General features: G+C 57.5%; 1 long non-coding RNA gene across 1 annotated transcript; it reads left to right on the top strand.

Moving 5' to 3' along the window:
- Positions 1-481: 481 nt before the first annotated feature.
- Positions 482-10,555, top strand: LOC131819759 (uncharacterized). Its single transcript, XR_009349324.1, has 4 exons — positions 482-831; positions 1,322-1,540; positions 1,977-2,067; positions 9,710-10,555. It is a non-coding gene; the product is annotated as an uncharacterized LOC131819759 (long non-coding RNA).
- The last annotated feature ends 632 nt before the right edge of the window (positions 10,556-11,187 follow it).

Raw genomic sequence — 11,187 nt, 5'->3', positions numbered from 1 at the left:
GGGAAGAGGCAGCTGGGAGCAGTTTCTCCCTCTGGGTCTTCCTCGCTGTAGTCACAAGAGAACCCTTTACCACCACCACCACCCCCAGATGGTGAATTCAGGGCTGGCTCAAGTCACACCACCAGCATCACCCCTGAGCCCCACCCCCCGCCGCCCAGACACCACGGATGGGACATCTCTTGTCCATCTGTGGGGCACTGGCTCAATGAAGTACCTGGCACGCAAGTTGTCCAGGATATGTCACTACAAGAAGCTGTGCTTTCCTCATCTTCCAGGAAGCCGAGCATAACCAGAGAGGTTGAGTAACTTGCCTAGAGTCACACAGCTCTAGGAAGTGGAGTCAGGATCAGCTCTCAGAACGGGTTCTGGGCTCTGATTCTTTTGCCCACTCACACCTCAACTGCCGCAGGAAAGGTTTGCTGGGATTACAGACTCGCTTAAGTTCGTTATAGTCCATCCCTACCATGGACCATCCCCAGCCATGAAAATGGTGATTGGGAATATCTCTTCCTTTGGGAAAATGTCATTGGTGTGTACTTAATGGGGAAAAGCAAGCTGCAAGAGTTGGAGGACGACAACCTACTTTGGTTCGTTTAGGAAGAGTTTTCCTAGAATGATGGACAGATGAGGGGATGTTCCAGGCTAGCTGCAGAAACCCCGGAGGACAGAGGGCAGGGTCCCATGGGGAAGGATGGGGCCCAGCCCTCCAGGCGTGGTGCCATCAAGCTGTCCTGCCTTCTCTGTGATGGTGGCTGCCATGTCGTGGGAAAGGAGTGTCTCCACTAATGAGGATCTGAAGACCCCAGGGCCAAGGGCAGAGAGGAGCAGTGGGTAGGTGAGGAGGCTCGGGGCCCTGTGGGGTGGGAGGGAGGAAGGCAGAGCGGGTGCCCGGAATGATTCCTCTGCCTGGCATGCCTCCCTTGCCACCCTCGTGGTCAAACCTGTCAGTCCTCAAGACCAGCTCAGACATCCCCTCCTCCAGGAAGCCTCCTAGATTTCCTAGCCAGCCAGGCATTTTCCTTCCTCGGTACTTCTCCAGATTCCTTGTATAAGACTTGGGGCTTCCAAACTCCTCCCTTCAACTCTGATCTCTTTGAGGGCTCCCAACCCAGCCATCAGGGTATGGGGGGGCCCATTTTGGTAACGCTAGCCCCTCCCACGGGGACTGCTGCAAAGTGGAGCTCACCACCCTCTTGCTGGGGTCCCTGACCACCTCGAATTGCACTTCTCTCCCCACCAGGGCCTTGAGTGTCATATCTGATGGGGTCCTTACCACGCCTAGTTTGGGGGGACAGTAGCACTGTGTATCCCTTCTCTACAGCCGTGGAAACCGAGCCTCAGGGAAGCTCAGGGGCTTGCTAGGCGGCGACACAGCCAACGAGTGCCAGAGCCGGAATCCAAGCCCGCTTCAGGCTGTGTCTGCAGATCGTCTCAGAGTCTGCCCACCTCCCTCTACCGTGCTTCATCATATGTGAAAATCTGATTTCTCTTTCAACGGCTGCCACAGAGAGGCCCAGGGCATGGCCACCGACAGGCAGAGGTGAGTCCTGGAATTCCAGTAACCCAGCTTTCCTGTGATGCCTCCCCATGCCGGCTCTCCTTCCTGCTGATGGTGCATCCCTGTTGGGGTGGGGGAAGACTGAGGCCCAGGAGGCCCACGGCTCCCAGCCCACCTGGCTCCGACGACGCCAAGCCCTGGCTGGCCCCCACACCCCTGGTTTCTGAGCCCGGCTGAGCCCATGAAGGTCTGTGCCTTGCCTGGAGCCTCCCGGAGGGCATCTGAGAAATAGGCTTCCTGCTCAAAGTCCGGCCAACTTTCCGGAAAGGAGCAGGGGAAGCTGGGAAGGAACACAGAGGGGACCAGGTAGCTGACAGGCACGCTTCCTGCAAGAGGAAAGTTGACCCATCGCTTCTGGGAACTGGGATGGCTCCGTGATAGCACAGTGCCCTTTGACACCACCCCCCCCCCCACCCAGGGGAGCACCCAGCTGGAGCTGTTGACAGCACCTTCCTCCTTCCCAGGGAAACACAGCTGGACCGCTTGGAGTCTCCACGTCTGACACCCAGGTGTGCCTCTCCAGCCACCTGTCTGGCTGCCACCCAGGGCGCCCAGCTGAGGGCTGCGGGGGGGGGGGGGGGGGGGCGGGGGGGTGTGCCTGCCGCCCAGGCTGGGTCATTGGAGCTGAGCCGGGAGCTGACTGGCGGGGCCCAGCCCGGCTGCTGAGTCCTGCTTCCTGTTCCCGCCGCTATGCAAATGCAGGGGTGGGGGGGATCTGGGCCTCTCCTGGGGCAGGCTTCCCGGAATGATGGCATCGATTGTCCTGAGAAACCTGGCCCCCCCCCGGGGGGGGGGGGCCTCTGTAAGAGGAGAAGGCTGTAAATAGCTGAGATCCCTTTTCCTCCTGGGGCAGCCCTGGACATGGGAGCCTGCGTGTGAGGCCGATGGGGGCAGCCGTACCTGCACTGGCCTGGTGGGTGGGGAGCGGGAAACAGAGGTGGCCTCGCTGGCTCTCCTTCCAGGGCCCAGAGCCCGCCATGCCCCGTCCCCTCTATTTACACACAAGGAAACTGAGGACACCAGACCGGCCCGGGACCTGCCTGGGTGTCGCCTCTCTCCCACTCACCAGGCCTCACCCCAGCAGCGGCGGCACATTTCTGCTCGCCATTATTTCTCTTCCAGCCCCCACGGCCTTGGCGGCCTCGGGTCCCAGCCCGAGCCTGGCTGCCTGGTCTCCCACCCCAGGCCCTGCTGTGCAAGGAAGGGGTCCTTCTTAAGCGTACAACGGACCATGTCACTCCACTGCCCAGACATCAAGCCTCCCTCGGATCTGGGCGCCACAGACTGGTGCATCGTCAGACCCCCACCCCAGCCCCCGTGTGGCCTCCTCTCTCTGCACCCCTGCCTCACACATACCCCAAGTAATGCCACAATTCTTCTTCGGTGCTTGCTCCTGCACCTCAAGGGCTTAGCTCAAGCTGCTGTCTTTTCCTGGGATGGCATTTTCTCTGCGTAGCATTGCCACCTCCAGGAAGCCTTCCTGGATGCCCTCAGGAGGACCAGGGCCTCCTGTGGGCCCCCACCTTCTGCATGTCCCCCTGTCGTGACACAGAGAGCTTCCATTGTCCCTTTAGCGTCCATCTGCTTCCCTGGTCCGGGGCCTCCTTGAGGAACCAGCTCTCAGAAGAAGCCAGGATGGGGCAAAGCAGATGGACATTTCACGTGTACTTAGGACATCGGCCTACGGGGTGGAGGAAGGATGGCCTCTTCCCTCCCCACCACCCCACACCCTTCCTGGGAACATGCAGAACCCTCTTCTTGGGTCTGCTTCGAAGGACCTGACCATGAGGACAGTTGGTGATCAGACTGGGAAGGCCAAGAAGAAAGGAGAGGCTGAGTCCAGGCTTTGGCTCCTGCGGCTGTCCCGAGACCGGGTGCGCAGGACTGAGGTCAATGAACGGGGGCAGGTGCTACGAGACAAGTTGATATGTCGTCCATGGCACCCTGGGCAAGTCGCCCTCCAGAATAAATGGGCCTGCATCCCAGCAAGGCCCCCCTACCCAGCCAGGGGCTGACCAGCCTTTTCCTGGCCCCAGTTGGATGCACGGAGGCCTGGACATCTGCACTGAGGGGCCAGAAGGGGGCCTTTCTGGAAAGTGCCTCCCGGGGGACAAGGCTGGTCCCAGAAGTCATGACTCATGAGGGAAGCAACCCAATCAAGCAGCTCTCCCCCATCCAAGGCAAGGGGTGCCTCCCAGGCGCTTGCCCCCGAGGGGCGCAGCCTCTTGTCGTCCTCAGAGTTGGGATGGGCATGGTGACCCCTCCCATCTCTGCCTTGACCTCAGGCCGCCCGTGAACCCCACGGGGCCCAGGGGCCGTGGCCACTGGGCGGATAGGGGGCCGAGCTCTGGACTTGGCAAAGTCATACTGTGATACAGAGCTCCGGCGCAGCCTCTTGACACCTTTCTGCTCTGCGAGGCCAATGCCCAGATTTCCCACACGGGAATTCCCCAGGTCTCTCTCCCTCTTCCCCCCACACCCCGTGGAGTCATCACAGTGTGCGGGTACCCGTCATCCAAACTCTCTTCCCAGCACCAGCGTGGGAGAGAGCCAAGCTCTGGGCAGACGGCGGCTCAGCCCTGGGGCTTTTCAGCCCCTACATGTACCCCTCACCCCTCCCATGCCTCCGAGGGATGCTCCGTGGTCCGTGGGCCCTGCCTTGCCTCTCCTGGCTGTGAGTCCTGGGGCAAGGCCAGGACACAGCCCTTGGCATACCTCGGGGCCCTGGGTGGGGCTCCTCTGTGGCTCCCCCCCCCCTTGCCTTCCCATTCATAAACCCCTGTTGTAGGGCCAGTCATGCACACTCAGGAGGGCCTTCTGGCCGCTCGAGAGAGATCTGTGCGATGCATTGCAGCCACCGCTCTGATGGCCTAAGGTTTTATTTACTTATTTGACATTCAGTTGGTCTTTTTGAAAATTTGGTTCAAGTGCCAAAGGGGCCCAAGAGCCGCCCCCCCTTCAACCAGACCTTAGCCACCCCGCTCGCTCCGTGATACGAGTTTCTGTTTCCTTCAAGGAGACTTAGAGCGGCTACTCCAACCTATCCACAGCTACAAAACGAGTTACCCCAAACCTAGCCCCTTAAAATACCAATAAACCTTGATTGCCTCACTGTCTGCGGGTGGGAGGGATTTGGGAACAGCCCAGTAGGGGGGGTTCTGGCTCCAAGTCTGGCACGAGGCTGCAGTCAAGATGTCAGTCGGGGCCTGATCATCCGCAGGCTCGACCGGGGCCGGAGAAGCCGCTTCCAAGATGGCGCCCTCCTGTGGCAGAGGGCCTTTGCTTATCACACAGCTGCTCCAACGTCCTTATAACATGGCAACCGGCTCCCCCCCCAGGATGAGGGAGCCAAAAGGGGAGCAAGGTAGAAGCCACAGTAGCTTTTATGAGCGAACCTCGGAAGACACACATTCCCGCTGTATCCTTTTAGTGACACAGATCCACCCTACTTAGTGTGGGAGAGGACCAACCACACCAGGGCACGGGTACTAGGAGGTAAGAATTAAAAGTGTCCCCTGGAGGACGCCTACCACATGTACCATCCTACACCTTGCTTTTTTTTTTTTTTTTTTCGCTGAACAAATCTCCAGAATAGGTGCATGTTAATGCACTAGAGTGACTTGATTTCTTTTAACTGCACAGTATTCCTTGTCGGGGCACCGCAATGCATTTACTCAGTCCCCCCACTGGGTCCTCTATCCGGGTTATTCTTAATCTTTTGCTCTTACAGTTGGAGCTAGAGTGACCGCCTTCGTACAGGAATGGTCTCCTGCCTACATGGAGGGTTAATACTCAGAACGGGATGGTTACGTCAAAGGATGGGGTCATTTGCAAACATAGGTGTAAAGTCTTTGCTACTTCCTGGATTGAGGTATGAGGCCCATTTGTCTTCCCCTTGAACTGGAGTGGACTCTTGTTTTTTGTTTGTTTGTTTGTTTGTTGAGAGAGAGAGAGAGAGAATCTTAAGCACAGGCTCCATGCCCAGCACAGAGCCTGACGTGGGGCCCAATCTCATGACCCTGAGACCATGACTTGAGCCAAAATGAAGAGTCAGATGCTTTACCGACTGAGCTGCCCCGATGCCCCTGGAGTGAACTCTCAAGGACTTCAGCAGAGAGATCGCCACGGAAGGGATAGTATGTGACATCTGAGACTACATCACGGAAGGTCACACAACTCCTACCTTGTCTGCTGCAACTCTGCCCTTGGTGCCTTGAACAGCAGGGGGAGACTGCTGTGATGTGGCAAAAGCCAAGACGTGAAGACCTTGTGTATCTGCCCATTGGTCAACAGCCCCAGTGACATCTGGCTTTTGAGTCCTGCCAGCAAAGGTGCCAGTCACCTGAGCAAAGAAGTCTCCAGACATTCTGAGTTACTTCCCGGAGGCCTCGGACTTCACGAACTACACACCTGGAATTAAAGGTGGGGGCGTGGCTTACCTGTACCAGACACATAACACACATGTCAGCTCATTTCACCCGCTCAACGACCCCTCGGGGCCTGTGTTGTCATCTCCTTGTTTTAGAGATTAGGAGACCAAAGCTCAGAGAGGTTCAGCAACTTGCCCAAGACCTCACAGGCAGTGACTGGGGAACTGAGATGCTCATTTGGGTCTCCCTGACTCCAGAGGCCCCCCTCCCGCCAGGCACAGAGTGGTCGGCAGAAGGAGGGCGCCGGGCACCTTCCAGAACGTGCTGTATGGAATTTCAGCCATACGGAATTTCTAGATCGAAGGGACACACCGCGTTAGATCAAAAGGCCCATGCCCTGGGACCGCTGGGAGCTATCTTTGGCAAAACACACTTGAACATGATGCGTTCACTTTCCCTGCCAATGTAGTTTAGGCAGAAAGGGAAACGTCAGCTCTCTCCTCTTGCCAGGAATTCTGTCCACTGAGAATCTTGACTGGCCGGAGGTTCTCATCAGCCATTCATGACGCCTGCTGACCAGCAAATTAACGAAGGCATTGCTTCCTTCAGCAGGAGGAAAACTTCTTGCAAAGGAAAATCCAGTCAAAGCAGTTTGCGGGAGAGCACGTGGGCCCTCCCCCCTGCTGGCGGTGGGTGGAATTGCAGCTCAGCTCTACTAGACAAAGGGGACCTGGAGAGAGGGTCGCGCACCAGGGCCATTGCAGGAGTGGGAGGCATGCTTGGAAGGACAGCTCCGGTCAGAGGCAGCGCCACGTCTTGGCTAAGCCTGCAGTCTCCAGGGTTCGATGACCTGAGTTCAAATCCCTGCCCCGCCACGTCTTGGCTAAGCCTGCAGGCTCTGGGGTCCGAGACCTGAGTTTAAATCCTTGCCCCGCCACAGGTCGGTTAGGGAAACAGAAACCACAGCTAGTATTTCAAACAAAGGAAAATGGTCGCCTGATTTATGGGGCCACTAGAGGTTAGCACCCCTTTTCGTCAAGGGGAAGAGGAGGAGATAGTGCCCAGGAACCCAGGAGGTGGTGCCCCCTGTGGAAGCAGGAATAGCAGTGGAACTTTTATCTATTTCTTTAAAGATTGTATTTATTTACTTATTTTAGAGAGAGAGAGAGAGAGAGCATGAGCAGGGGGAGGAGCAGAGGGAGAGGGAGAGAGAATCCCTAGTGGACTCCAGGCAGAGCACAGAGCCCAGCGCGGGGCTTGATCTCCGGCCCCTGAGATCCTGACCTGAGCCGAAACCGAGAGTCAGACGCTCAGCTGACTTAGCCACCCAGACGCCCCAGCAGTGGGACTTTTAAAAGAAGGGACTTTCCGGGACGCCTGGGTGGCTCAGTGGGTGAAGTGTCTGCCTTCGGCTCGCGGGTCATGATCCCACACTCCCGGGATCGAGCTCCGTGTTAGGCTCCTTCCTCAACTCTCTGCTCCCTCTCCCACTGCCCCTGCTTGTGTGCGCTCTCCCTCTCTCTCTCTCTCTGCCAAATAAATAAAATCTTATTTTCTTTTAAATAAAAGAAGGGACTTTCCCACAGGAGCTGGTGCCACAGAGGAGTCCCCACTGTGGCCCAAGGTGCCCCCCAACACGGACAGAGGGAGGAATGCCCTGCTTCTCCCTTCCTGTCCCCCACTGACAGGATGGCCCCCACGGGCCAGCAGCCCGTGGCCCAGCCAGCCTCGGAAACGTGGCTCCTGTCCAACCGCACAGAAGTGAGCAGGACGTGGGTCTGAGAGCAAACGAGCAGACCCACGCCCTCCTCCACGCCTGGCACCTCCATTCCCTAAATGACACCCCGAGACTGCTCTGGGCCTCAGTTTCCTCCTCCTTAAGACAGGGATAACATCCTCCTTCATGGACCCTCTGAGAGGGTCTCGAGAATGAAGCCAGGGCCGAGCTCGGGGCATGGAGCTGGGCACCAGAGAGGTAGGCACTGAGGGACCAGGGTGGGGGGCCCCTCAGCCAAATGCTCGGCCCCACTAGAAGGTGCCAGTGCTGTCCGTGGGGATTGCAGCCAAGCACCCACATCAGATGTGAGGATGGGGGGCAGGGGATCAGCTTGGCAGCCACGGCCCTTTACCGACCCCCTGCCTTTCGGCGGGGTGTCCCAGACGAGGCTCTGCTTTCTGAAGCCTGCCTGCGTGCGTGTGTGCATGTGGTGCTTGTGCGTGTGTGAGTGTGTGTAAGTCTGAGCACCTCTGGTGTGTGGAGATGTGTGCTGGGGCGAGTGGGGTGCTGCCGGGTGAGGGTCTGGTGCTCTATCCTCCTGAAATCAAGCTTGATGAGCCTTTCAAGAAACCCCCCAAACCCTGGCCCCCTGGGCCCTCACCTCAGGGCAGGGTAGGGAGGCCCCAGGCTTGGAGGCGGGGGTGCCGGGGGCTGAGGCTCCTCTCCTTGAGACCAAGCTGCCTCTTGCCGGCTCTGTGATCTCGGCAGCCCACAGACCCTCTTCTGTGCCTCAGTTTCCCCCTCTGTAAGATGGGGATAAGAACCGGAACTCACAGGACAGTGGTCAGGATTCCGGGCATTGGCGCTGAGAAAGTGCTCGGCCCAGGGCCTGGGCCGTGGGAACTGCTCGAAGGTGTCAGCTGTTCCTGCCATTAGGTTTAAAGCTGAAATCAAGAGTCAGATGCTTAAACCACTGCTCCCCACGAGGTGCCCCCCAATTCACCGTTTTACAGTGAGCTGATTAGTGGAACGTAGCACATTCACAGTCATACAATCCTCACCTCTACTAGTTCTAGAACATTTTTATCTCCCCCAAATAAAATCCCGTGCCCGTTAGCAGTCAGCCCCCATTCTCTGCACCCCCAGGCCCCCTGCAACCACCCCCCCCTGCTCTCTGTGTCTATGACTTTGCCCCTTCCGGACGCTGCCAACGAATGGAATCGTACAGTCTTCCATGTCTGACTTCTTTCCCTTAGCATGACCATTTCCACGTCCCTCCGTATAGTAGCATGAGAATTTTGTTCCTGTGAGTCCCACAATCAATCCGCTAATACTTTTGGAAAATGAGGGGCGGCTGGGTGGCTCAGTGAGTTAAGCCTCTGCCTCCGCTCAGGTCATGGTCTCAGGGTCCCGGGATCGAGCCCCGCATCGGGCTCTCTGCTCAGCAAGGAGCCTGCTTCCCCCTCTCTCTCTGCCTGCCTCCCTGCCTACTTGTGATCTCTGCCTGTCAAATAAATAAATAAGATCTTTAAAAAAAGAAAATGATTTTTACAAGTATCGGTGGCAGTGGGAGCACTTGGGTGGCTCCGTCGGTTGAGTGACCGACTCTTGGTTTCAGCCCAGGTCAGGGTCTCGGGGTCATGGGATCCAGCCCGGCGTCGGGCTCCCGTGCTCAGCGTGGGAGTCAGCTGGCGCTTCCCCTTCCCCCCGTCCCTCCTGACAAATACATAAATAGATTTTTTTTTTAAAGATTTTATTTATTTATTCGACAGACAAAGATCACAGGTAGGCATAGAGGCAGGCAGAGAGAGAAAGAGAGAGTGAGAAACAGGCTTCCCGCTGAGCAGAGAGCCCGATGTGGGGCTCGATCCCAGGACCCTGGGATCAGACCTGAGCTGAAGGCAGAGGCTTTAACCCACTGAGCCACCCAGGCGCCCCCATAAATAGATCTTTAAAAAAAATAAAATGGTGAATTTTATGTTATGTGTCTTTACTACAGCATTTTAAGAAGATAATTGATGGTGTAACAATCCTGCCTGTGGCCCTGTTTTCTTCATTTTGCAGGTGAGAAAGCTGAGGGCCAGAGAGGTGAGCAGCCCGTCCGAGGTCGCACAGCCCTCCTAGACCTTGGCTGTGAGCCATCGCCCGCCACCATTGCAGGAAGCGTTCCTGGAAAGCAAGCCGGCCCTGGGTTCCTTGTAGAGATCAGAGGAGCCACAAGATCCCCAGGCCAGGGCAGAGGTCCCCACCCTGGACGCTGGTGACACTTCCCCTGGGAGGGCGGGGCTGGGACATGAAGATCTCAGCCCTGAACACCGAGTTCTCCCGCTACAGGGTTCTCAGTAGACTGGGGACAGCCTGTCCTGACTGGCTTCCTGTCACCTCCCCCACCCTCCCCACCATCTCCTGGCCTGTCTCTGGGGCTCCCAGCAGAGGAGAGGGGATCTTGGGGGCACTCCTGAGCTAAAAGGCCGTCATAGCTTACAAGACGCTGCCCCTCTTGGCTCTTCACGGAAGGAATTTTTTTTTTCCCCAGTTAATCCAAGCGATGCATGGCAATGTGATAGAACATCAAATATGGGGGCGACTCGGGGGGCACAGTCGGTTGAGCGTGTGACTCTTAATTTCTGCTCAGGTTATGGTCTCAGGGTCCTGGGATGGAGCCCCACATCGGTCTCCACGCTCACTGGGGAGTCTGCTTGAGGAATCTCTCCCTCCCTCTCCAGCTGCCCTCCCCATGCTCTCTCTCACTCTCTCTCTCTCATATAAATAAATCTTTTTAAAAAGGCATAAAATACAGAGAAACTGAATATCCCATGCCTGGAAATATACAGGTAACACGTCCTTTCTCCTCCTCCCCCCTGCAACTCTTTCTTCCTTCCTTCCTTCTTCCCACCAACATTTATTGAGCACCAGCTGTATGCCAGGCATTGGAAACATATCAGGGAACAAAACCAAGTCTCTGCTGTTGCTCTGTTGCCGTCGTGGAGGGACTTTCCGTGCCTGCGAGACCGTAGATGTCCCTGAGGCAGAAGGCAAGCAAGGGTGTTTGTCGAACACTTTCTCCAAGCTGTTCCGTGTGCTCTCCATGTACTCTCTCAGCTCAGCCTCACCACAGCCCCCTGAAGTGCTTGCGACACCAAGGCCCAGAGAGGGCCGGTGACTTGCCCAAGGTCACACAGCAGCCAGGGGCAGAGGCGGGAGTGAGCCCGGGCTCCCTCTCCAGGGACACGGCAGCCCATGATGAGGACGGTAGGACCCAGGTTTCTCTCCGTGGCCCGGGCCTTGTTTCACAGGCTGCCGCATCGGGCTGCGTCAGCCAGCAAACCCTCTAAGCTCCCCACAGCAGAAGCCCGCAAAGCCAGTGGTGACGTCCCCGCCTCCCGCAGACGGCCCCTTCACCCCACCTCCATTCCCACAGCTTGGGGCACCACCCAGGCCCATCCCGCCAGGTAGACACCCGCCCCAGGCTCCCTGGGCCCAGGGTCACCTCCCTGGGGAGTGGACGCCACTCCCAGCCCGAGACCCAGCCTGGTTTCTCT

Source organism: Mustela lutreola, chromosome 17 (assembly GCF_030435805.1).
Source record: "Mustela lutreola isolate mMusLut2 chromosome 17, mMusLut2.pri, whole genome shotgun sequence".
Taxonomy (NCBI): Eukaryota; Metazoa; Chordata; class Mammalia; order Carnivora; family Mustelidae; genus Mustela; species Mustela lutreola.
The sequence above is the reverse complement of the archived record's forward strand: the minus strand, read 5'-3'. Positions and strand labels throughout refer to the sequence as shown.